At 41.0% G+C, this 25,824-nt stretch overlaps 1 protein-coding gene across 1 annotated transcript in view; it reads left to right on the top strand.

The window, feature by feature from the left end:
- The window catches only part of LOC124624054 (beta-1,4-glucuronyltransferase 1-like), a 165,778-nt gene that overhangs the window by 28,904 nt on the left and 111,050 nt on the right, over nt 1-25,824 (top strand). The gene's annotated exons all lie outside the window — the stretch shown is intronic.

Below are 25,824 nucleotides of genomic sequence, written 5' to 3'. Positions count from 1 at the left end.
GGAATTGCACAAGTCCGTCGGAACGCACAGTGGACATGAATGGATGTAGGCGTCCAGACAGGATGCTTACGTACGAGCCACCTGTCAGAGTTGTATCTAAACGTATCAGGGGTCCCACATCACTCCAACTGCACATGCCCCACAACATTACAGAGCCTCCGCCAGATTGAACAGTCCCCTGCTGACATGCAGGATCCATGGATTCATAAGGTTGTCTCCACACCCGTACACGTCCATCCACTCGATACAATTTGAAACGAGAGTCGTCCGACTAGGCGACGTGTCTCCTGTCATCAACAGTCCAATGACGGTGCTGATGGCCCAGACGATGGTCGTGCAGTCATCAAGGGTAGCGCCTTTGATTGATAGTCAAAACGTCCTCGGTCCTGGGTTCGAAACCCGCCACTGATTAAATTTTTATTAATAATCACCGATGGTGGGTGAAGAGTTCCGGCATATGAAGTCACCTTCATTCTGCGAACGGCCTTGTCAAGGAGGGCAGAGGAACGGACAGAGGTTCGGGGCACTCTCTTGTCCTTGGGGTGGGAAACTGTCCCTAAAGGTGGAAGATCAGTTATGGTCAACAGCATGAGGATGCAGAAGGCAAACCACTGAATTAAAGGACACATGACGCGTATCCACAGGACATGTGGCCTGCAATTGAAATAGTGTCATGATGATCTCCTCATCGGTAAAAGATTCCGGAATACCTCCCATTCGGATCCCCGGGAGGGGACTGCCAAGGGGGAAGTAACCGTGGGAAAAGATTGAATAATCAACGAAAGGAAAGGGTTGTCCGAGCCGGGACGTGGAATGTCAGAAGCTTGAATGTGGTTCGGGAGCTAGAAAAACTGAAAAGGGAAATGCAGAGGCTAAATCTACTCTATCTGATCAAGAGTATCTGGACACGTGGCTCAAAATGACTTACAAGTTCGTAACGCCCTCCATCGGCAATTCTGGAATTCAGTATGGTGACAGCTTCCACTCTCGCAGGCATACGTTCAATCACGTGCTGGAAGGTTTCTTGGGGAATGAGAGCCCATACCTGACAGACTGCTGCACGGTTGACATAAGTTTCTGACTTCTGTTACGTAGATTAGTTTCTGCCGTTGTATTACATACATAAATTGGATGTCTCTCCTAAAAGTCTTCAGGCACATTCACTCTGGTGTTTCGGCAGATATTTGCAATTTCAAAAAATGGTTCAAATGGCTCTGAGCACTATGGGACTTAACATTTGAGGTCATCAGTCCCCTAGAACTTAGAACTACTTAAACCTAACTAATATAAGAACATCAGACACATCCATGCCCGAGGCAGGATGTGAACCTGCGACCGTAGCAGTCGCGCGGTTCCGGACTGAAGCGCCTAGAACCGCTAGGCCACCGCGGCCGGCTTGCAGTTTCATTTTTGCTATGTTTAGCCGGAGGGAGTCCATGAAAATACTGCTCATCACATCTTTCATTCGACGTTCAGTGTGACTGGAGAGTGTGGGTTTATTTCTTGTTACAAACAAAATTATTTTTAAAGCGGAATTTTACATGTCCATTCGATGAAGTGGTCCGTGATTAGTCTACCCCGATACTTTTTTTATCTGTCAGTATTAAAAGGGATAGTAAAACTCGAAGAATATCCAGTACTCCAGAAGCGATGGCACTGCCTGGTCCGCTGCTACCGCCGCGCTGAAGCGTTGCTCAGTCGATCACATAGTGTAGTAGGGGTCAGTGAAGTGAAATAGGAAGAAGACAAGGTTTTCTGGTCAGATGAGTATTGGGTAATATCAAGAGCAGCAGAAAATGGCATAAAGGGAGTAGGATTCGTTATGAATACAAAGGTAGGGCGAGGACTATATTACAGTGAACAGTTCAGTGATACGGTTGTTGTTGTCACAATCGACAGCAAATCAACACAGACAACGATAGTTCAGGTACACATACCGACTTCGCAAGCAGAAGATGAAGAAAGTATATATCTTGTAGGGATAATACAGAACATACAGAGAGGTGAAAATCTAGTAGTGATGGGGACTAGAATACAGCCGTAGTGGAAGGAGTAGAAGAGAAGCTTACAGTAAAATTTGGGCTTGGGACAAAGAAGGAATCAGGAGAAAGACAGACTGAGCTCTGTAATAAATTTCAACTAGTAACAGCGAATACTCTGTTCAGGAATCAGAAGAGGAGCAAGTATACTTGGAAAAGACCATTTTTTCCCATACTTATGCATTTTAGGGCTCACGGAAATGCTCGAAGGACATGCACCTTTGTTTGAAAAACTGCAACGGTCAGGGATTGAATCCATACCATCCACTTCACCTGACGAATAGTCTACCATCGAGCCACACTGCCCGTCGAAATTAAACACACGGAAAATTTGGAAACTTCAAAGACGATTTTCCCGAGAGTTTTTGAGAGTTGAATCTAACTGCTTGGTGACCTTGATACTTGATTTATGAACTTCACGTACCAATGATATAAAAAGTTACAAATATCTGATTGCCGTGTGGCCTCCTTGTTGCACTTTTCTCTGCAGAATGTGGGCACACCCCTGGCCGCAAAACGTCGGGCTACCGTGCCGGCTACCCAAGCACAGCTTGCGATCCGGCTTCAAAGCTGTGCTTCCGCCAGTAAGGCGCTTGCCCGCTGAAGACAAATAAATGTCCCAGATTCGAGTTCAGGTCTGGCACACAATTCTAATCTGTCAGGATGAGAACGAACATGGAAATTGTTTTTATTTATGATAAGCACAGCTACGATACCAGATAAGTGAGACCTTGTGTTGCGAAAATGATGAGATAACGGGTACTTGATTTCTGGAGTAAGGTATTGGAGTGGGTGCACGCTTATTCATTGAAGTAATCATAGTAGTGGTTATGATATTGGAATTGCATTATTATATTCGACAACCGGGATAAATTAATAACTGGCTCCTTTTACCGACCCCCTGTCTCAGATAAAACAGTTGCTGAACAGTTAAAAGAAAACTTGAGTCTCATCACAAATAGGTACCCTACTCATACAATTATAGTTGGCAGTAACTTCAATTTACCTTCCGTAAGTTGACAAAAATAAATTTTCATACCCTATTTTAAATAGAAAACAACTTACGTAATTGTTCTAAATGCTTTTTTAAAGTTATTTTTAACAATTAGTTGACGAGGCCATTCAAATTGTAAATGGTTACGAAAACACACTTGATCTCTTAGCCACAAATAATCCTGAGCATCACGACGGATACAGGGATTAGTGAACACGCAGTCCTAGCGAGGCTCAATTCCGTAACAAAGAAATTCACCAAAACTAAACGCGAAATATATCTATTTATAAAAGCAGCTAAAAATTCTGGTGACATCTTTATAAGAGATAGTCTCCAATACTTCCAAACTATGTAAATGAATACCATATGTGGCTTAAGTTCAAAGAAATAGTATCAACAGCACTCGAGATATACCAAATAAATTAATAAGAGACGGAACTGATTCCGCTCGGTACACAAAACACGACAGAAAGCTGTTGCAGGAGCACCGCAAAAGGCACGTATAATTTAGACGAACGCAAAATCTCCAAGATTGGTGAAGCTTTACTGAGACTCGAAATTTGGTGCGGATTTCAATGCGAGATACATTTAATGGTTTCCACAACGAAACTCGATCTAGAAATGTGGCGGAAAATCCAAAGAGCTGCTGCTCACATGTTAAGTAAACCAGCGGAAAGGCTCAGTCAGTACCTTTACTGCACGACAGCGACGGTAATGTTACTGATGACAGTGCCACTAAAGTGAAGTTAGTAAATGCATTTCCGAAATTCCTTCACCAAAGAAGACGAAGTAAATATTCCAGTATTCGAAATGAGAACAGCTGCAAACATAATTTAGAAGTAGATATCCATGGTGTTGCAAAGCAACTGAAATTACACTGTCAGTGACAGAGGAAATGATGAAATATCTTTTCAAAAAGTCTCTAACGTATAAGAAAAGTAGGTCTAATACATTTGTTTCTGATGTTCTTTAGTAACAATTAATTTTCAATAGTAAGCTCCTTGTTTTTACTGACCTGTTTAAAGATAATCAACAATTTAGTAAGAAATTTTAATTTTTAAAGGACTATATCTAAATGTATTTAAGTAGATTTACATCTACTATAAATGTTTGCAGCTAAACTTAAATAAAAAATATTTGAGGTGCCAAAATTGTCAACCTTAGGATCAGATCAGTTTTGGGATGTCAATTTTAGGTGCAATTCAAAGGTTCATTTCCCATTTTCTTTTAAAAAAACGTATACTATCAGTTTAACAAACCATGATATTTTAGGTGATGGTTGCGATTCTGAAGATTCAGAAAATTATTTTAGAACTCACAATTATTTAATAGTATGGCCATAATATTGGAAGGGAGATAAAAGTTATCTTAACGTGGCAACAATAGGGATACTTTTGCGAGGCTTGAAACACTTTTTAATTTTTACATTAAAGGCTGATTCGCATCACACTTTGCACAGGCTTTGGACCGTAAAAATGATAAATGACCGTCTACCATTCTGGCATGTGTAAAATCAGCGTAAACACGCTGAACTAATGTACACTCTATTTACAATTACAACTTAATATTAGCTCCGATAATACTGCTTCAATGTTTTAATAATTTTATCTCAGTAATCTGCGAGGACTCAGTGGTCTTCATAGTTTTTAATACATTATTTTTAACGTATTTTAGTCCAGTTTCTGAATATGGGCAATGGCTTTCAAGCAAGGCCTAATGTTGCCAGTCTTTTCATAATTCTTTACGGTTCTCTCTATCCTGTCGTCCAGCTTCAAGTATTTCTTCTTCCTCTTCCTACCTTCAAGATTCATTTTCAATTTCATGTACATGCAGTTTGTGAGTTCTGCCGATAGCGCAGCTGCCTCAAAGTCCACCTTCACTTGTTTAGGACGCCACTCAGAGACTGCCTGTTATCAGACGAAACAGACGAACATATGTGTCTTTCTTCTTATTAGGGAGCAGTGGAAATACAGTAGGAAGAATGTTTGTTTCTTTAATCGGGCCTCCTAAGTCTACGTGTATGGTGTAGATTTGTGCACACTGCTTGCTGCATCTCTTAAATGTTCCATCCACAAAAAAATGGGAACATGTTTTTAAACTTTTTTTCCTTTGCTTCCACTAAAAATCATTATTCTCACCTCTAATCTATCGTCTTCCAGAAGAAAACTACTGCCATCTCCCATTTTTAATAGATCTTCATGAAGATCAATTTCATAAGAGTTCTTAGGCTCTTGTTGGTTCCCCCGCTCTTGACTCCATCGACGACGCATGGTTCTCTTCATAGATTCTGAATTAGGCATCACTGTAACAAAGTCATAAACTTTATTATGTAGATTTCCCATTTCATCCGCGTATATCGCCGATAACTGTGTAGTTTCTTCTCGAGACCTTCTCTTCGCTCTTTCCACTTGCTTTCTCACTTTCAGAGCCGCATCGTCAGGTGGTCCACAGAGATGTTCTGATACGTTCAACACTTCTCCGTCCCTCGAAAGCAGCTTTCCCTTGTAATGATCCGCTTTTCGGTGTAAGTACATCCATGTAACAACACCTTCTTTAGATTCCCTCTGTTCAAGATACGCGTAACCTTTGTAATGAGCAGGAGGCCTGCCCTTGTTCGTTGTAATAACTTCCATACTGATGGTCACGCTAGGAACTTCGAAAGCAAACTGGGCGGGCGGGTGAGGAGGAGGAAGAGGAGGGTGAGGGGGGGGGGGGGGGGAGACATGGGATCCAACCCTTCGGAAAAGGTAAAACCGTGGCAAATGTCCGGCGTGTCAACTGTCCGGCGTGGCAACTGCCCAGACACGCCGGACAGTTGACTCCCGACTTGATAATAGCTGATGGTAGGGTTCGAGTGTGGCGCAAACCCTACAAAGCCATGGATCCAAATTGTCAACAAGGCAGATGTACAAGCTGGTGATTCCTCCATAATGGTGTAGGCTTTGTTTACACGGAATCGACTGGGTCCTCTGGTCCCACCGACTCTCTTCGAGACCGATTTTAGCCATTCATGGATTTCATGCTCCCGAACAACGACAGAATTTTTATTGATGGGAAACCGCCATGTCATCGGGCCGCAGTTGTTCGTGATTGGTTTGAAGCACATTCTGAACAATTCGAGCGAATGATTTGGTCTCCTAGATCTCCCGACATGAATCACATCAAACATTTATGAGATATAATCAAGAGGTCAGTTCGTGCATAAAATCCTGCACCGGCAACACTTTCGCAATTACGGACGGTTAAACGGGCAGCATGGCTCATGCAGGGTGTTGCCAATGACACGTTGACTGCTTGTCATGTCCAACTGCTGCACTACGCCGGGCGAAAGGAAATCTGACACGATACTAGGAGCTACACCTTGACTTTTGTTACGTCAATGTGTAACTTGAAAAAATCCGTACAAATTTCGGAAGTGGTTGGCAAAGAGAGTGTCCGTTAATTCCTCTCCCCTCAGCTTACGAGTTCATGTCTTCTAAATGTCGTAAGTCTCGCTTCAATAGCTGTGCAATTGCAAAAACTTGGCAGCAAGGTGATGTGACGCTCTGTTCTGCCTTGAAAATGAAACAGCCCTTATAACTGAGATATCAGTTTAATGCTGGGCCCAGACTAATTTAAGTATTGTTCACAGAGACGCGCTATCGTCATATAATGGGCGGCCAAAAACATTCCGTTCGAAGGCCGTACGACCCAGAATCAGCATGCCGATCAGGCAAAATCGCCGTGAATATGGAGTCGATCATCCCACCGACGCACGAGGTTGAAGAAATCCGTTTGGTGAACACAGTGTTCTCCTGATTGAAGAAGTCATTAACTGCCGACAGCACATCCTCTTCCTACAGGAATAGTCGACAAATCAAGGTATTTGTTTAAGGGGCTGAAGGCGTGATAATCACATGGGGAGAGGTCTGGACCATAGGGCGGGTGCTCCAGTTGCGAGATAACATCCCATAGATGTTCGGGCTCACATGCGGTCCCTCTTCGTCGAAATGTCTTGGCTCAAACTCTAGGGGTTGAACCGCACGTGTTGCATTACACGCCCAAAATTAGACGTTTGTGACCCTTTGGTTAAATTGTCTGGCTGATGGCGAATTTGCGAAATACAAAGTTAATATAACATATAATAACAGTAATAATAATATCGGGAACTAAATTAACGACCCATAAATGATGTAGGCCACAGAGTTGCGATTTGGTAAGAATAATGTTTATTCAGAAAGCAAACTAATAGAGAAAGTGGTCGTATTTAGAGCACATATTACACTTGAGCGCATATTTGATACAGTTCGATCATTCGCAATCTCATCGCAAAACACAAGTCCAGTACTCCGCCTCCTTAACTATACGAAAAGTTAAGAGTTCAAACCAGGCGCGCGGCTGCTCACTGCTCAGAGACTAAGTCCCGCGATACCACATAACGCGAAATTTTCTAACTCGTTTCACTTACCAGCTACCCAAAGGCCGACTGTCCGCTTTCGCGTCTCAATCCGACTGTACCCTTTGGTGTCTACAACAGAACTGTCCGCTTTCGCGTCGTCTCCAGCACTGTCTGCCCGATCCCTGCCGCGTTTTTCCGCCCGCCGAACATCTACGCTCAACTGACTAGGGCAGTTTTCTTTCCTGAGGCCGTCCATCTGATTGGCTACAGCTCATTCTACATTTTTTTTCATTTTAATATATTTAAATAATAAAATCTTGACCACTTTCACGTTCTAAATAAAGTAGTAATAATATCCTTTACATAATAAGCGTTAAATTCTTTTACATAAAACCAATACAATTTCCTTCTTAGCTTTGAATGCCACCGCCAGTAGCCTTGTATCCATGTACTTTCTGATAAATAAATAAAGAACAAAAGTAACTACTATGCGCTAAACTTTACAACAAATATTGTATGACCTAACAATGCAATAAGGTGTCATGCTTTCATCGTCCAATGTGTTTTGTGTGGAGGAAATGATGATCTGATGCTTAACTGTAAATACGGAAAATTTAAATTTACTGTATCTTTTAAACAAATAAAGTTACAGAGTTGATATTTACCTCGTTTGTTATTTTAATGATGCGCTTCTATGGGAAGTGTCGATCGTTAAGATCGACCAAAGCGTACAGATTTTAGCATTCAGGTCTTTGTTACAAAACTTGTGAATTTCACTTTAACAGTAAATCCTAAACTATTATAGATATGAACAATATTCAAGTTTTATTGGGATCACCATGAAAATTTATGGAGGATGGCAGATTAAAATTACTGTGGCTTGATTCCCCGCATTACTACAGAATTAAATAGTTTTCATAAGTGTTTCCCTTTACGGCCGATCGCAGGTCCGCCATATTTAACACTGCTACTCCTTCTTGGCCACAAAAGCTTTCTACGGTATGGCCGAGCGGTTCTAGGCGCTTCAGTCTGGAACCGCGCAACCGCTACGGTCGCAGGTCCGAATCCTGCCTCGGGCATGGATGTGTGTGATGTCCTTAGGTTAGTTAGGTTTAAGTAGCTCTAAGTTCTAGGGGACTGATGACCTCAGAAGTTAAGTCCCATAGTGCTCAGAGCCATTTCAACAATTTTTTTGCCCCTTATAATCAGGTGCTTGATCTAGCTTCACGGCAAATCAACATGCGGTCTATGCCCTGGTGGCTGAACTTAGATTTTTTTCTTTAAAGCGCAGTTTAATGTGGACAAGTGGGCTAGACGTTCGTATATCATTTGGACACACAAATGTGGGTTACTTTCTTCGATGACTTCAGACAGATATTTTGTTGTGAAAGAATAAAGCGGTGTAATGCACGAAGAGTGTAGGATGGAAGATATAGCATGGGAACTTGTCGTAAACGGATGAAAGAGTGTAATTGCATGTTGCACTCTAAACAGTTAAGAGAATGGATTAAAAAGTCTCGTAAAATTGCATGATAAACCATGTTCACCCATAAGACAGTAGGTAAACGTGATACTGCTAGTTGTTTTGTCCAACTTTGACGCAGATGCTAGATCGTTGCCAGTTATCAAACTGATCGCTTTTTCAAGTGCCGACAAAGATAAAGACATTTATCGTGTAGGGGAAACAATTTTTACTTTAACAAAATCAGATTGTCGAGAGAAGTTAATGTGTACTCTGCGCCAGCACATAAAGGCCTTTTGTTTGGTATCTTCTAGACCCCGGATAGAGGTTTCTTCGGTAGAAGTGGTCGATACAATTTGCGCTACTGTCACAGACGGATGTCGCTTTGACATTGACATTGTAAGAGATAATTGACAGCGCGTATTAATGAGGTCATAATGCTCTGCATGCGGAGAAGCCGAGTTTGTGATTGGTACTATGTCTGTCGATTTGCACGAAGAATATTGCACAATCTAATTTGGAAATGTTCACTCATAATCCGCTGGACTTACTGCGTCGTTATGTGATTCTATGTAAGATGTAGATTCACTATTACACGCCGAAAACAAAACTGCAGTGAAAACAGTGGACTGAAGAAGCTGAGCAAGCACCTGAAAAATAATCGAAAACCATTTGCATCGGCAGGGAAAGTGATGATGTTTTGTAGATCTTGCGATGTTCTTTCCACACGACCAAACTTTTCCTCATGCTACTGTCCTTCAAAAAACGCAGGTACATGCTAGATCGCATACTGAGACAGGAGCCTAGAGAGAATGTCCCACAGTGAGTTTTTAGGTGCATTTTATTCCGTATACAGAAGAATAGCGCAGGTATATTTTTCTTTTTTCTGTTTGCGCTGATCTGAATGGCGGGCTGTTTGAAATCTGACGTCCTTTGCGGAGATCGTGGAGGAATGGTTCCCAGTGGGAAATTTATCGGAGGTTTTCTAGAATTAATTTTCACTCTGCAGTTGATGTGAGTTGATTTGAAACTTCTTGTCAAATTACAGCTGTGTGCCGGATCGTGACCCGAACCCGGAACGCAGTCTCAATGTGTCAAGCAACTTCATGGTCTTATAACCAAGGAAAACCTTCCAAAAACTTTGATCACATCCGGGAAATTGAGACCTATTTAACAGACAGAAAAACCTAGTCTACTACACATAAAGATGTATTTTCACGTGTGTACACAGAGTAAAATCATTGGTTAGAATATGATCTGTTTCCCGAAGTAGTCGACCACTCGTCGAAATTTTTGTTTTGTCCTTCATTGTCTACTCATGAGGGTTTTATTTTTACTACTTATTTTTGCATCTTGAATTTCCTCTTCATGAGAACTGAGCGGGCTGTTGTAGACCCTGGATCTTTTCAAAGTAATATCCGATTAGGCAGGGGGGCTCCGGGGATTGGTTCAAATGGCTCTATGGGACTTAACATCTGAGGTCATCAGTCCCCTAGAACTTAGAACTACTTAAACCTAACTAACCTAAGAACATCACACACATCCATGCACGAGGCAGGATTCGAACCTGTGACCGTAGCGATTGCGCGGTTCCTGACTAAAGCGCCTAGAACCGCTCGGCCACAGCTGCCGTCGCTCCGGGGATTCCCGCGTCCTTTCCTTCTCTGTTCCAAGCAGCAGCGCTGCCTGTCTGAGGTACAACCCATTACAGAGTCGCGGCTCTACTCATACTGGCATCCGATCTGGGTGATGGAGTAATTTGACGTGCGCTTGAAGCAGTCAACTGCGCGCATGCGGTAATTTCTGCGCGTGGTGGTCTGTTTTTGAGTCAAGTCAACTGCGCGCGAAGGAAAACTCAAGTCAAGTTGGCATTTTACTTCTCATTTTCAGAGTCTTACGACTGCTAATACCCACATGTCACACACTCAAATCGGTATCAAACGTTTTTATGTCGACAGGGTGTCAACCAAAGCTCTGATTTAGTTCGTACTACGTGCCGTCGTCCAATAGAACGTGCGTAAACGATCATTAAAAGCAACACCAGAATTACGGAGCACAGGAACAGCATAAGTGTGAGTAATCAATGCGTGTAGCTTTCGTGGGGAAGTTGGTAGAGCGTTAGATTCTCGTACCGAGGGTTCTGAGTTTAAATTCCAATGATGACTTTTTTTTAGTGTATTATGGGTGAAAGTGTTATATGGGACAACGTCACGTTTATGACATGTAAAAGGGCTGTTTGGAGTTTACAGCAATGTTCTCATGGCAATCTGCTTCCGCTTTATTTCTTTGAAAGTAGTAAACCTATGGAGTACATTTATAGTTTCACAGAATGTACAATCAAAATAGAGAAGTTAAGAAACAGTTACATCAGACGTGCGGACATAATAGTAGTAGTTGTAGTAGTAATAATAATAATAAAACTAATGGTAGTAATAAATAAAATGATAAGAGCAACAATAAGTACACAACGTTCAAAAATCAATGGGTGCACACACACACACACGCACACACACACACACACACACACACACACACACAGTGTCATTAGAGTCATTCATTAGGAACAAAGGCTTCACTATAATAGGGTTGGAAACGGAAGAGTATGTGAAGGAAATTACTTTCGTACACCAGGCACATTTGACGAATCTCACAGTAGAGTATCCAACCTGCAGATTGCAGAATGAAGGGTTGCGTCTGAGACAGAATTTTGCCAAAGTTTCAAAGCTTCTGTGTTCATTAGCCATTATCCACCTGTGACGGTGAGAATTATATAAACTTTGAGAACACGACTGATTTTACGTGAGAGACTGCAGCTAAAAAACATCATTCCGTTGTTGCAGACTAATCTCTTCCAAAGAATCTCGAGCAGCATCGGACATTTTATGAATCATATCCTTGTACGTTCTCAAGAAATGAAGATCAAGCGGTTGACAAATTGAGGTTGTGCCTGCTGGAATTATGTGAATTGTGATTTTGTCTTATGATAGGTTATTTTCTACGAACAGCTCATGAAGCACACTAGCGTCTTTGTGGGGCTCATAAGAATCCAGTATTAGCGGAAGTTTCTCACCTGTAACAATTTCACGCGTAAACAATTTTTAAAAAAAGGATGTAATCAGTGGGATTCGAACGCGGCACTTATGGTACGATGACCTCACGCTCTACCAGCTCACCCATGCGAGATCTTTTCCTGTGCTCCGTAGTTCTGGTGTTAGTTTTACTTATCGTTTACGCACGTTCTACTGGCCGACAGCACATAGCAAGAACTAAGTCGGTGTTTTGGTTGATACCCAATTGACACACAACGCTTGGTACCGATGTGAGTGTCTGATATCTGGAGGTTTGGATATAGACCAGTCACCGGCGTAAATACTCATTCTCTTAATAGGGCACTCGTCAAGATATTTAAAAATGACACAAACTATTTTCATTTCTTTTGGTAATAATGAGAAAAGGTTTTTAAAAGAATCGAACGTGTCATAATTCCATTCCTGGTACATTAAAATAAATTCCTGTCTGTACTGCACATGTTGTTCAGCTTATTGTTAGATTGGCGAGGCCTATCTGTATCATTCTTTTTAGCCTATCTGGTTGACAGAGTTAGAACAACAGCGTCAACAAAATGATATATCTGTGGATGTGCACTCTAAAAATTGAGGCCGAAAGTCCTGAGCAATGCCTCTCAAGCATTGGCATTCTTTCAGAAATTGTAGTATTGGAAGCCCAAATTTCGGACGGAAGCCCACATTCACTGTCAAATAATCAGCAAAATAAGTAACATTTTCACTTTCAGAGTTAATTCTCATTCAATTCTCAACAAAAGCACTCCCAAGGGAGGAGAGCCAAACCAAACACACTTTGTAACCGTTTACTTCGTTTATAATCATTTATTTTGTTTATAATCGGATGATAGTCCTAACGCCTGAATTTTCTTCCACTAGGCCTGTGTCAAATGAAACCCCATCCTACTACTGATGAAAATGGACACGCCTGACTAACTGCTTTGTGTTCAACTACCTCGAAATATCACACAATGACAGTTGATACTTAATATTCATATCGTCACAAGCATTTATGGCAAAATAAACCATCCGGCCCAATAAACACTTTTTTTAATGTTAGTAACATCTTGGCTGGAAATACCGAGTTCATTGTCGGTAACTTCTTTATGAATTAATTATAATCGTTTCTAACATATTTCAGTAACAGCCTTAAGTTTTACACTGTTGGAAATTCTTTGTCTCTTTAAATTATCAGCGGCTTCATGTTCATGACTAATTTCATTGACAAACAAAAGGGCGAGTGAAGAATCTTTTAAGTAACTACGTGATTTACATGTTTTTATTGTGCATCTTCACACAACTCCACACCGTGTTTCTCTATCGTTCCGATATGTAGTTCTTCCGGCAACGATCAACTTTTTGGCCTCTTTCACTCGTCATACGCTCCACTGGAACGCTATAGCCTGTTTCTAACGTACTAGTCACACACGAGGAGTAGGAACTGGCACACAGAGCAGAGCTTTCAGAGAAAGTGACTAATAAGAACAGTGCTACCAAAAGTTCAGAGAAAACATTACAAAGTAGCAAATAAAACAGTCTCGCACCCAGCAAGCTGGGACTGGGACAGAGGGATTCCCCTTTGTGCGTATTTTGGAGGCGCCATCCAGTCCCGGTGTTCGCCTGATAACCAAGGGAGACTTGGCGAAAACCTTTGGTGGAACCGGGGATTGGGACTATTTTAATTACTTCCTGGTACTGCGCTGTGTCGTGAGCTCCTTATGAAGTACTGCGCCGTTTTTTTCCTTTGAACTAAGCTATGATACTTGTAAGTAGAATCTGTCTCTATATAGCCGTTTACAAAATTAGGCCAGGAGAGGAACATAACAGGGCAGATGCAACTTAGCTACTGATTAAACTGTAGCAGTTACCACATTGTAGATTATTCAGAAGAAGTGCAGCAAGTGCTGAAGGTGATCGGCGCTTGGTATACGAACTGCCAGCTGGACCATAAACAAGTGCACGATACTAAACTCTGATAGGGGAAAGATTCATTATTTTCTGAGAAAATGGCAACGTATGGTCCAGAGGGGCGGTAGTTAGTTCTGATGGTGACCGTCTGAGACATTCTGAAGCAGTTACTTGAAAACATAATTTTAATTGTGTCGGAAAATAAAAATCGTTTTAACAATTTCAGCAATCACGATCATATCCAGGCGATAAAGAGTCCATTATTATTTGATAGCACGACTGATGGTTTATTATCGAGGAGTATGGTTCCACAGCCGTTTAAAATTCAATGACTACATGAGACTAGCTGTAGTAAAAGCTATCTACCATACTGAGGTCCATTGGAGGAATTCTAAGGAAATGTAATTCACCCATGAAGGAAGAAGGCTGCTTTCAACACCTATGTTTTAAAAATTCCTTACAACGAACCCCTTGAGTGCGAAGTCGCAAAAGGGCAATAATGTTTATGACATTCGACGTCCCACAAGTTGTCTACCAAGCAAGATTTATACAAAAATATGTACCCGTTTTCAAAAAAAACTTTGTACAATTGGTTTCATTTTATGGGCGAAAATAACTAATTTTCAAATATTCTCCATTGTAATGATAATAAAATGAACATTCAATAATTAGCGTGCAAAAAACAATAACAATATTCAATTATACAGTGGAATATAGCGGACCAACCACATCCGTGCATTGTGGTGGTCACGAGCTGCTGCGCACTGCTGCACTGACTCGTTGATATTTTCATAGTGATGGCCAACCGTTGGCAGCACTTGCGCATGATGGAAAGGTTGAACATTCACAGATGTTTATCCCAGGTTTCCATTGGGGAAAAAATACTTCTGTTGCAGCTAAGACACAGAAAAGTTGATGTATGCATTTGCACCCAGAGAGTGTGAATGGATTAGTTCATCTTCATAACCTTATCCAGAAAGGTATCCGAAATTAAAAGAATTCTTAGTCTTTTGTTGTACTGTACAGATATAAGGTCATATGGTACAAACATGTTAGAAGGCACGTAGCTCATTATTCGGATCTTTCCTAATCGAATAACGCTAGAGCGAATCGGTAGGCTGGTAAACACAAGCTTAGTAACATACTTATCAAAACAAATTATTTGTAAAGATAATGTTCCTTTAGCTCAGTATGTGCCAGAAAGATTCTTTTATTATTTTCCCCTGGGGAAAGCAATTTACTTCCAACTCTGCTTAATATACCATCTCACATAATCTCTTCGTTTGATGAGAACTTCGTTAACTTCTACCAAATTTCGGCTAGAAAAATGTCACATTATATGGGGACAGTGGGTGGAGAACTATTTCGAATCGCAGCTCGCGAACTGAAATCCCGATCTGTGAACAAGCATACTGGCATGCTACGAAAGAACTGTTTTACACATATCTCTTTGCATCTTTAACTCCTCCTCGCTATGCAAACAGTGCAGTTTAGTTATGTAACAAGAACGTCTAGCTGTTTCACTCTTTTAGAAACCGTAAGGACAATACTTCATGCATAGTGATATGATATATGCTAGGAAATCCCTACGATTGTCTGGCATCAGTATTGTTATTATTCGTTTGGAACCACCCAGAGAACAAGTACAGCTTAAGTAAGATACGTTGCGGACGCGCGTGACATCGTCCCCATTTTGCAGAAACTTTGGGGTACGTCACGGGGTTCATCCAACCATCAACACTAACAACTTCTGCTATTGGAACGGTGTACCCTGTGCCAGAATGTTGCCCATATACCACACTAGTCGACATGCACCTTAACCAGACTTTTCGCATCATCACAAGAACAATCACAAATATGCAACTTTCCAAATGCCTATTCTCAGTCATATATTTCCTCCACTCTCGGGAGTTTACAAAAACAGCTTGCGATTCTTACCTCTCCGAGGATGAAAACATTCCCGCACTCAATAAAAACAGACTTTGCTCCCTTCATTCACCTTTATAACGATGAAAATTTTTGGTGGACAACGAAATAACAATAACAGACCGATGGAGAGAAATATGGCAGGACAGTGCTACCCCAGAACAGCTTAAGATGCCCTGCATCGCGCACAGGCCATCAGGTTTTCAAGAGCACTGCAAGATCTGGTCTGCTCTCAACAGAAAAAGGGCAAATAATGGACCATGTGCTAACTTTGTGTACAAATGGGTATAGCAACATCGCCAAGCTGTGATTGTGGCGCAGAACGACAAACCGTGCAGCAACTCATACCTGTGTGCTCAAAACGATCATTCCCTCGCCATCTGGAGGAGTTCCTGATGGCAACAAAGACATCAGTAGGATATATTCAGCAATTGGATGTATGTCGGCGACCTTTTGCGCTTTGTAAATACAATAAATTTAATTAATATATAATTATGACTTTTCCTGTCTTTTAAATACATGTATACGTATTGTCAAAGAAAAAAAAGTTTTCTTATGTAATGTGATACAAGCCACACTACACATAAATTAACGGTAATACTCTGCTAGTTTCTGAGAACCGATTTGATTCAGATCGAGCAGCCAGTAGCGCATCGACTCTCAGCCCGCCACAGACGCCTGTTCAGTGCCACTACTCCTCTTACGATATCCGTGTCACAGTCAGGAAAGCGGCTTTTAATCAGGGAACTGACCTTGTAACCACGTAGCGTTGTAATGAGCCAGCGTCTAGAACTCAACGTAAAACTGGTACTGCATTCAGTATGGCAAAACGATATGCCGTCGAGGAAGCAAATGGAGAGCTACGTTATTCAATTTAGGTTAAGAGAAAAAAAGTAATGAAGTCTGTCGAAATACAGACATGCCGGATCAGCTTAGATGGAAACTTTCGGACACACAATAACAAATGAGCTAAACATGACATTGCTCCAACAGTGGGTCGGTATTGGTGGTTGCGCCCATGGGTTTCTAGCATTCTCGGAAGTTATTTAAGCAAATAACATGTTAAAGAAAAGCCTGAAGTCTACAAACGAAAAATAAACATTCTTCTTTCTCACATCAAGGTTAGGCGTTTTCCTCTCCGACTACACAGTTTCCCGACATGTCCTCGTTGGTCTTTCTAAATGTGCTCTTTCATGTGCAAGGACACACTATGTTGACTATGGAGACTTCCGTTCTTTCTACAAGAGGAATTCGTTTTGCCTTATATTTGTGGAACTTGGCATTTACGGCTACAGTTCGCATTGCAAATTTTCATTTCGTTTTCTGTCGTTTCATTTGCATCCCAATCCGTACACGTACCTTATTTCTGCCCTCTGTTCACACACTTTTATGTTGGTCATCTCTTATTGTCAAACCACAGTACAGTCACAGACATTGCCTTATTCCGTTTCAACGTTGTTTCTGGCGTTACTTTTCATGGTCTTGTATGCGGTGACATTTTTATTTCTTCTTCAGTAGATCAATTGCGTAACAGATTACGTATTTTAAATAGAAAGATAAACAGGAGTCAACTAAGCCACTTGTGACTATTAAGGGAAAGTGGGGGAATAGTGTGCAGTTAAATAAAAGTTATTATTTTGACAGATTCATAATAACTAATCTAAAACCAACTGCATGTAAGATTGTTGTAGTTTCTCTTATTTTACTATTCTAAATCAATTTAGACGTAAAGAACAGTACAATAACGTTTAACTCCAAATATCACAATGATGCGAATGCACACGAGTTACCCATGGGTAACTATCGGCAGAGATCGTGGAATTGTGCATTTGAGGAGGGAAGCTTATACGAAATGTACATAATCTCCATTTAAATTATGTGCCAATTTGTTAGACAATAAGAACACTGAAACGAACTAAAACAGCAGCATAGGTCATGTAATCACTTTCATTTTCACATTTCAACAGTTTATTGGTCTCCCGGATAAGAAGTCATTACAAACATGTCTTGGTGTGTCTTCTTTAGTAGCTGCAGCAAGATAACAGTTAGAGCACCCAACACACCTTTAGCATAATCTTTTATCTTTCTGCACATACAACATAATGCTAGGCGTCTATTACTAACTGTAAGTGGCATTTCAACGCACCAATAAACAAGCGTAATCATCGTCACCGTCATTATCAGAAATGCCAGGAACATCCGACACCTCCGATGACTCGTGTTTACTCCGTATTATGGCTTTCTTTTCCTTCCTTTCTGGCTGCTCAGTGAAGCAGGCGCATACACCTTTCCCATTTTTGTTCTTCAACCTAGCATGACGTTTTTTTCATTCCTTACTTTCTCCTTCATATCGGCTTCTTCCGGCTTATTTTTTACGGAGATGCGTAGCAGTTCTTTTTCAGCGCGCCGTTACTCCAGCCTGCCATTGCATACTAAATTGGCCAGATACTGTAAGTTAAGCTGTTATATTTAGAAAGCTAACACATACAATTATACAATAAATTACTATTTTTAATAACATATGCAGACAATAACTATAAGATTACCTTCCTATTTTCTGCCTGCTGAAGATAAAAGAAACTGGCCTATTATATCATCCTCACACTCACATATTCCACAGCTAAATGACGTCTGTCTTCTTGTTTCTGTTTGTTACTTCCAGAAATCGGAAGAAGGCAGCAGCAGTCGAAAGACATGTTTACCGCAAACTTCAGATACTGAACGCGTACGATGACCCGCTGCGTACAAACACGCAGGTCTCCCCTAAATGCATTAAAAAAGCACGCACACTGTGGTGGTAATAAATTTGAAAATGAATGTTATGCTCCCAGAAACCCTTAGAGTTCCTCAGATTTACTAGAAGCATCAAAGAACCATTGTTAAATTTTTATTACTTTTTCCAATGTTTTTTGTGAACATTGAAGTAGTAACTGTTTGAACTGAAGTTTTTTGCTTTAATCTATAATTATCACCAATCATTATTTCTCGTGAAAAGCCCAGTATATATAGTGAAATGCTTGGTTGGATTTAGCCTTGGTAGATCAAATAAATCTATTAATAAATGATGTGAATTTTTTTCCGAAGTATATTATACGGGCAAGTGCGACGTCACTCCCGGCAAATACAACAGAATGGGCAGAATCGCAGCGCCTGCATAGCTTCGTCAGCCTAGACCGCTCGTCGAAGACTCGTAGCTTTTGGCGACAGAGTGTCTGCTGTGTATTGATCGAGCTCGGGCATGAGCCAACAACTCCTAGGCTTCAATGAAGTGCTTTTTACACGACCCAGATCTCTGACTTTATCTCGCAACCTCAATTAAGATACCGCCAACAATAAAGAAGCAGAAGATTAGGCCAGACAATAAGATACTACAAATTCATGTGCACACCATTTTTTTTCTCACGTCACGGAATAAACATCAGAACCTCACATTAAACTTATGGGACAGTGTAATCACCACCCCGTCGCAGATCAGCCACTACCATCTGTTAACAGCTTCGTTGGGCCACGTTTTTCTCGTCGGCACGTGCTGTTTCCTTCCTTTAGACCGTAGCGAGATCTAAACTTCGGTGCGCGATAGATATCTAGCCATAAAGTATGTTGACGTATCGTTGTCTGTAATCCTCAGTTTTATTGATTACGGCAAAGATCTTCTGTTCAGTTCTAGTCTTGTATCAGTTTAACTAATTTCTTAGTATATCCTCTCAGTTTTCCACACTTCGCCTTCACTACCCTTTTTTATGGTTCTGTGTTAACACCGCAGGCAAGCTATTTAAAATTTGTTAAAGGTTCAAGGCTAAAATTACCTAAACAAAGTTTTGGTCTTCTAGCATCGATGTCGCACAATCTCATCACTTTTGTTTTTTGTTTTTGATGTTTAACAGTTGTTGTCTATGGAGAGATTATTCTCTCGAGAGGTCAGTATGGCCTGATCGGCCTCTTGGCTCTTCCTTTTCACGATTAAATCGTCTAAATGCAAATCAAACGGTATAGGTAACAGGCAACTATTTGTCTGCCACTTTCGTCAATATTTAGTTCGTACGTCCGAACTTATGAATTCAAAACGTTTCACCAAAAGACAATATCCACTTCTCTCAGAACTCTCAATCTTGAGAGCACACTACGGAGTTCACACTGATAATGATGTTGACGATGGACATGATGTTCAAATGTGTGTGAGCTCCTAAGGGACCAAACACCAAACAACTGAGGTCATCGGTCCCTACTTAAAATAACTTATGCTAAGAACAACACACACACCCATGCCCGAGGGAAGACTCGGCAACCCGTGACATGGCGCCTCGAACCGCGCGGCCACTCCGCGCGGCGATGGACATAATTTTTAATGGAATGAAAGTTTAATTTATTACCCATTATGTGATGAACATCAATACAAAATTTGATACATATCGCTTTTGACGCTTAATGATGTAACACTTTCCATTTCTGTCTGTGAGTTTCCCACAAAGACCTTTCAACGTCTTCTTTCTAATGAATTTACTTGTGCATTTAATTTTTAATATACTCTCCTTGTACCATCATTCAAATGCTCCCAGATCCTTCTCCTCCAGTTCCCACTCGGTCCGTGTTTCAGGAGCTGACAGTTTTGTGCTCCAGATTTACAGTTTCAACAATTTACTCAATACTATTTCAGTATTTGATAACGCCGTATGAGCTTCCCAGCATCTCAACAGTGGCGAAACACAGAGGATGGAGAACGATGTAAATTTTCTTATATTTAGATGAGTAAACTTTGAAATCATCAGGCAGAGACGTGATTTTCGTTTGGTATTTACTCTTCCTTCACACCATCAGATATATCGACATTACTTGAATCACAGGTCACACCTACTATTGAACTAATGATTAAACTGGATCAAAGTAGTTCACTAAAATTTAAGATCATTCTGCCAAAAAAATACGCGTTTCATACGACAATAGTCTAGCCTACTCTAAGGACAATCGCTAAGTGCGCTGATACTATTCTGCAGTTTTTATTTACGTTGTTCAGCATAGCGAAGATACGTTAAGTGACAGCTGGTTTCAACAATTTCAAGTTCGAGGAAATGGCTGCAGTACAGTCACAACCAAGAGTCACTTTTCTGCAAAAAGTTTGCCTGCATCAATCCGCTTCTGATGTCCCCTTGGCTCCCACCTTGAGTAACCTAGAATTCCTTAATTTCCTCTACCGTTATCTCATCCTCAATGCTTATGTTTATAAAGTCACTGTCCCTTGTCTTCTATTCATAATTTTTTGTTATTAACCTTATTAATTTTTAATCTAAATTCTTTGCTAAATGCTGCTATCCAATGTATTCTACAGTTCTTCTAAGCAATCCATAATTTTGTCTAGAAGAGCAACCGGTATTTTCCCTTGCTCTGACATCCCTGTTCTGACATTTTCCTTCATTCCCTTCGTTGTCCCTCCCAGTCATAAGCTGACGAACGTCTGCGATAACCTACAATCCATCCTTACACCTACTTAATACTAATCTGCTTGACCTTCCAGTTTTTATTTCTCTCATTCGATTACCACAGATGTAGTAGAGCACTCGTCGACTTCAATGCCTTACCCTCAGTTATAATGATTTTGTATTCATTATTTTATTATGCATTGTAAAAGGTCTTACGTAGATCGACAACTGCAACAAAAGAGATCTCCTTTTATCTGACCTGATCCTCATATACAGTGATCTTCAAACCGTTAACCGACTAGATGCGTTGACTGGTTTTATAGAAAGATGACGTGTACAACTGGTTGTCGCCTAAAAGGACGACAAACATTTTCTGCCTTCAAGTAGTCATGGTCTGAAACCATATCGTGTAGAGATCGTCGGCTAGCAATAGGGACGGCACGGAAATTAGAACTCCTGGATTCTTACATCGTACTTGATGGATAGTGACGTGTCTGATCACTACAGGTCGACAGCTGCCACAGAAATCAAAGCAAGTCGCCTCTATGAAGAGACCTGAGTGTCATTTCTCGTGAGTAGAATTTGTATCTCATCTAGACCCCCTGTGACGCTACACAGATGTTACACACATTACTGGTTTTGTGGGTTACAGGACAGCTTCGTAAAAACTTATGCAGTCTGTACTCTTAGACAGAGGTTGGCGAATTCGCAGACGCACAGCCGACCTTCAGGTGGTGTTGTGCTCCTGTTTGCTTATGGATCAATTATCAGCAGGTGATAACGTGCACTTTGTAAAGATTAGAGTTTACGATCCCTTCGACATTAAGGTTATCAGAGGCGTAGCACAAGCTCGGATTACGGAAGGATGGGGAAGGAAATTGGCCGTGCCCTTCCAATGGTCCAGCCCGGCTTTAGCCATGACCGACTTAGGGAAATCACTGAAAACCTAAGCTGCATGGTCGTCGTCCTCCAGAATGAGATCCAACCAGGGCGCCACCTCCCGCGGCGTGCTTCACGTCTGGTGTAATTCTCCTCTTTACTCAAACACCAGCGATGGGTCGTGACAAAAAGCTATAAACTCGATAGTAAGTCACCTGATTCAACTGTCAAGTCACTAGCTTTTTGTAATATGAGTCCGCGTCCTCCATAATTCTTTAAATGATGTAATTTTCGCTTTTAGCTGTAACCGTTATATTGCGCTATTGCAGTATCGGCGTTTGTGCCATTTTCAAGTATCTACAGAGACATAATACAATGTAAACATGTTGGACTGGTTTATTCTTCCGCAGAACATTACCCTCCAGCTTGGATGAATAAGCTCACCGGAAAAAATTAATCACCCATACAGAAATCATTACAAGTATCTGTAATATCTTCTAGTTCCGCAGCTGGTCTTGACAACCACATAGCTGCTGTTAGAAAGTGTGTCGATATGATTGTGCAAGCACGTCGCATTTCCACTAAATTGCGGGGATGCTGTTGTCAGCGGTTTATTTATCCCCCCCCCCTCTCCACCCGTTGCAAATGTCCCACATACTTTCTATGGGAGCCATGTCAGCTGGTTTTGCAGGTCAACCGTGATATAATAGGATGGGGGAGTATTCAGAGAACTTTAGAACTTTGCTGTTGTCGTCCTAATGTGCCTACGTGAGCAATGGCCTCTTACGAGATGACCGACTCTCACAGTTCATTGCTTGCTGTTCCCGTCGCAAGGTTGTCTGGCTAACAGGTGGGAATGGACCTTTAGTCACCGCCTGCAGCAATTCCTGTCGGGTTTGGAAGGGATCTTGATTCTCCGATCCCTCTCAGCCAGAATCTTTTCCGACGAAAATTCTGACGAGGTGATTCGTGGCTACGTATGTTGCATCATTGCTTGCAAACACGTTGTACAGTTCGCCGCGAAACACCAGCAAATGCAGAACTTAACACATCGTATGCCCCTTTTTAAGACTCCGTCACGTTCTTACCTGTTTACATACAATGTCCGCCTGAAACATAAGCGTCTCACTGATCGCTGCTACGTTATGTTCACTTGGAAGCAGTGTGCGTGCCATTGACCACATGATTCGATCGTTGCGCCGTCTGGAAAGGGTTAATGATTCATCGGCGCGTGCTCCCTGGGTTGACTAATTTTTTGCCATATGAGCCTAGTACTCACACAGGACTTTGTGCCACGCAGCTCAGGCAAACCATGCGCATTATAACTGTTATAATCAGAGCTACACTTACTCTCCATCTCTGCAGCAGGAAAGTTCACTTGCACGGACGTACAAAAACTACAGAAAAGTTCTCACCTCCCTATTCACGCAGACATTCTAAAAAATCAGTAAAGGAACAGTTCGTTCCCGTCAACCAAATCTGGAAACAGCAAGGATGTCAGCGGAGAACGACTTTATGATTAATAATTGATGGAGACACATATGGCAGATTAAGGGGGGTAGGACGCCAAACGGGCCGACTTGGAGAAGGAGAGGCATCACACGACATTTTAATTTCCATTGTCTATACTTTTACAAATAAGTTCATAAAACTTCGTCAGCATCACCAGGAAGGATTCAGGATTCACACTCGTTGCGGTGGAAGTTCGAAAACATAACAAAATAATTTTCTTTTTTTACGTGCGAAATTTCATTATTTTTTCACTTACTAATGGCTGCATTTTTTGCTATAGGTACACTTTTCTTCATAAGTTAGAGAGATTCTTCGGTGAATTTTGCACAGCATACATACCATACTTACAGGTGTACGAAACTCTAGAATTTATTTAATTTATGAAAAAACAAATGAGCTGTTATATTTTAAACTTCATGTTTAGGAAAAACACAAATTTTATAGTTAATTACCTCAATTTGTACCACAGTTTTTAATAGATTTGGAAAATTCTAGAGTTTCATACACCTTTAAGTATGGTTTGTGTGCTGTGCAAAATTCATCGAAGAATCTCTCTTACTTATGACGAAAAGTGTACCTATAGAAACAAATGCTGCCATTAGTAAGTGAAAAAAAATGATGAAATTTCAGATGTAAAAAAAGTGCTTCGTTATATTTTCGAATTTCCACTGCTATGAGTGTGAATTCTGAATCCTTCCTGGTATGCTGACAAAGTTTTATGAATTTATTTGAAAAGTATAGACAGTGCTAGTTAAAATGTCCTGTGGTGCCTCTCCTGTTCCAAGTCGGCCCGTTTGACGTCCTACCCCGCTTAATGCTACGACGGAACAACTCAACGTGCTGTGCATGTCGACCAAGCCACCTGGCTTTCCGTTTGCCACTCAAGATCTGGCAGATTCTTAGCCGGATAAGAACCAACACAGGAAGGTGTGACAATTCTCTGAAGAAATGGTAGAAAATAATGTTTCCTGGTTGTGACTGTGACCCTGAAAAGCTGACTGTTCACCACGAGATAATAGTAAACATTAATTTTTGTAATGTAGCCGTCTGCTGAATAAATAAGTAAATATAAGATATTAATGTTGTATTATGTCTTTGCAGATGACTGAAAATATAAAAAATGGCATAATTCCAACAGCGCAATAAAATAGTTACTGTCTAAACTGAAAATGATGTCATGTCAAGACACTGTTCTTGCATTTGAGAGAATATGGCTCAAATTCCCGTTCGGTCATCTTGATTTAGGTTTATCGTGGCCTCCCTAGTTCATTAATGGCGAAAGATAGATAGACTCAACTGAAACAGCCTAGCCTAAGACGTGTCTTATTCGTGCACCATCTGTATTCCGACTCATTTAATATCGTCGTCGATGGGACGTTGTGTTACGACGTATTGTAAGCAATTGAAAATTAGAGTGCCTCTCCAGCATGAGCTATAACATCTATTCTTGTGAAAATGAAGTGATTCCAAATAAGTCGGTGTTATGCTACCACATCACTCCCAACCCGTTTTCTTATAATCTCTGAAGAGCTACACCGTTAATGAAGACTGTAAAAGAGTGCCAACCATAGAGGCGTTATACAGCATTTTCAACGTCAACTGAATCTACCCTGCTACGGATAAACAATTGGCAAACAATGACTACAGGCTGTCACAAGCCGGCCGCTGTGGCCGATGTGGCGAAATAAATAAAAAACATTTTACATTTTAAATTCCACGTCATTGTTGATTTAATCAGAGTTCTCACCTTAGACGTAGAATTAGTCCTTCTGCCACAATATTAATTCATTAGTCGCCATCGATGTTCTTCTCTTTGTTGACCGTGTGTACCATCATGAGTCGGCATCGGTTCATTTCACGAAGACGGTGGAAACCAAGGAATACTATGCTACGTCGCTATAAATAATTTTCGTAACACTTCGATACTTTTCACTATTTTTTTGTTCACAACACAATAGGACTTGCTGTGCTCGTCGCACAAACCATAATTACCAACCATATGGCTGCCTTTTCGCACAGTCCAAAAATCACGTCCATCCTCCACAAGGCAACAATCGAAAGTGTCCCTTAGCTCCTTGGAGTATCAAACAAAAGAGAATCCAATGTGAACTTTACAAAGATTATAATATACATGCCTCTCAATTTATCTTTGGCGCAGCTTTTAAGATATTGTATGTCTCTGCATAGGAATGTGTCATTACAACTGCCCCCCTACTGTATACTGTCACTAGAAAATTTATTTGATTGACA

This window comes from Schistocerca americana, chromosome 1, assembly GCF_021461395.2.
Source record: "Schistocerca americana isolate TAMUIC-IGC-003095 chromosome 1, iqSchAmer2.1, whole genome shotgun sequence".
Classification (NCBI taxonomy): domain Eukaryota; kingdom Metazoa; phylum Arthropoda; class Insecta; order Orthoptera; family Acrididae; genus Schistocerca; species Schistocerca americana.
This window is presented reverse-complemented; position numbering and strand designations above follow the sequence as displayed.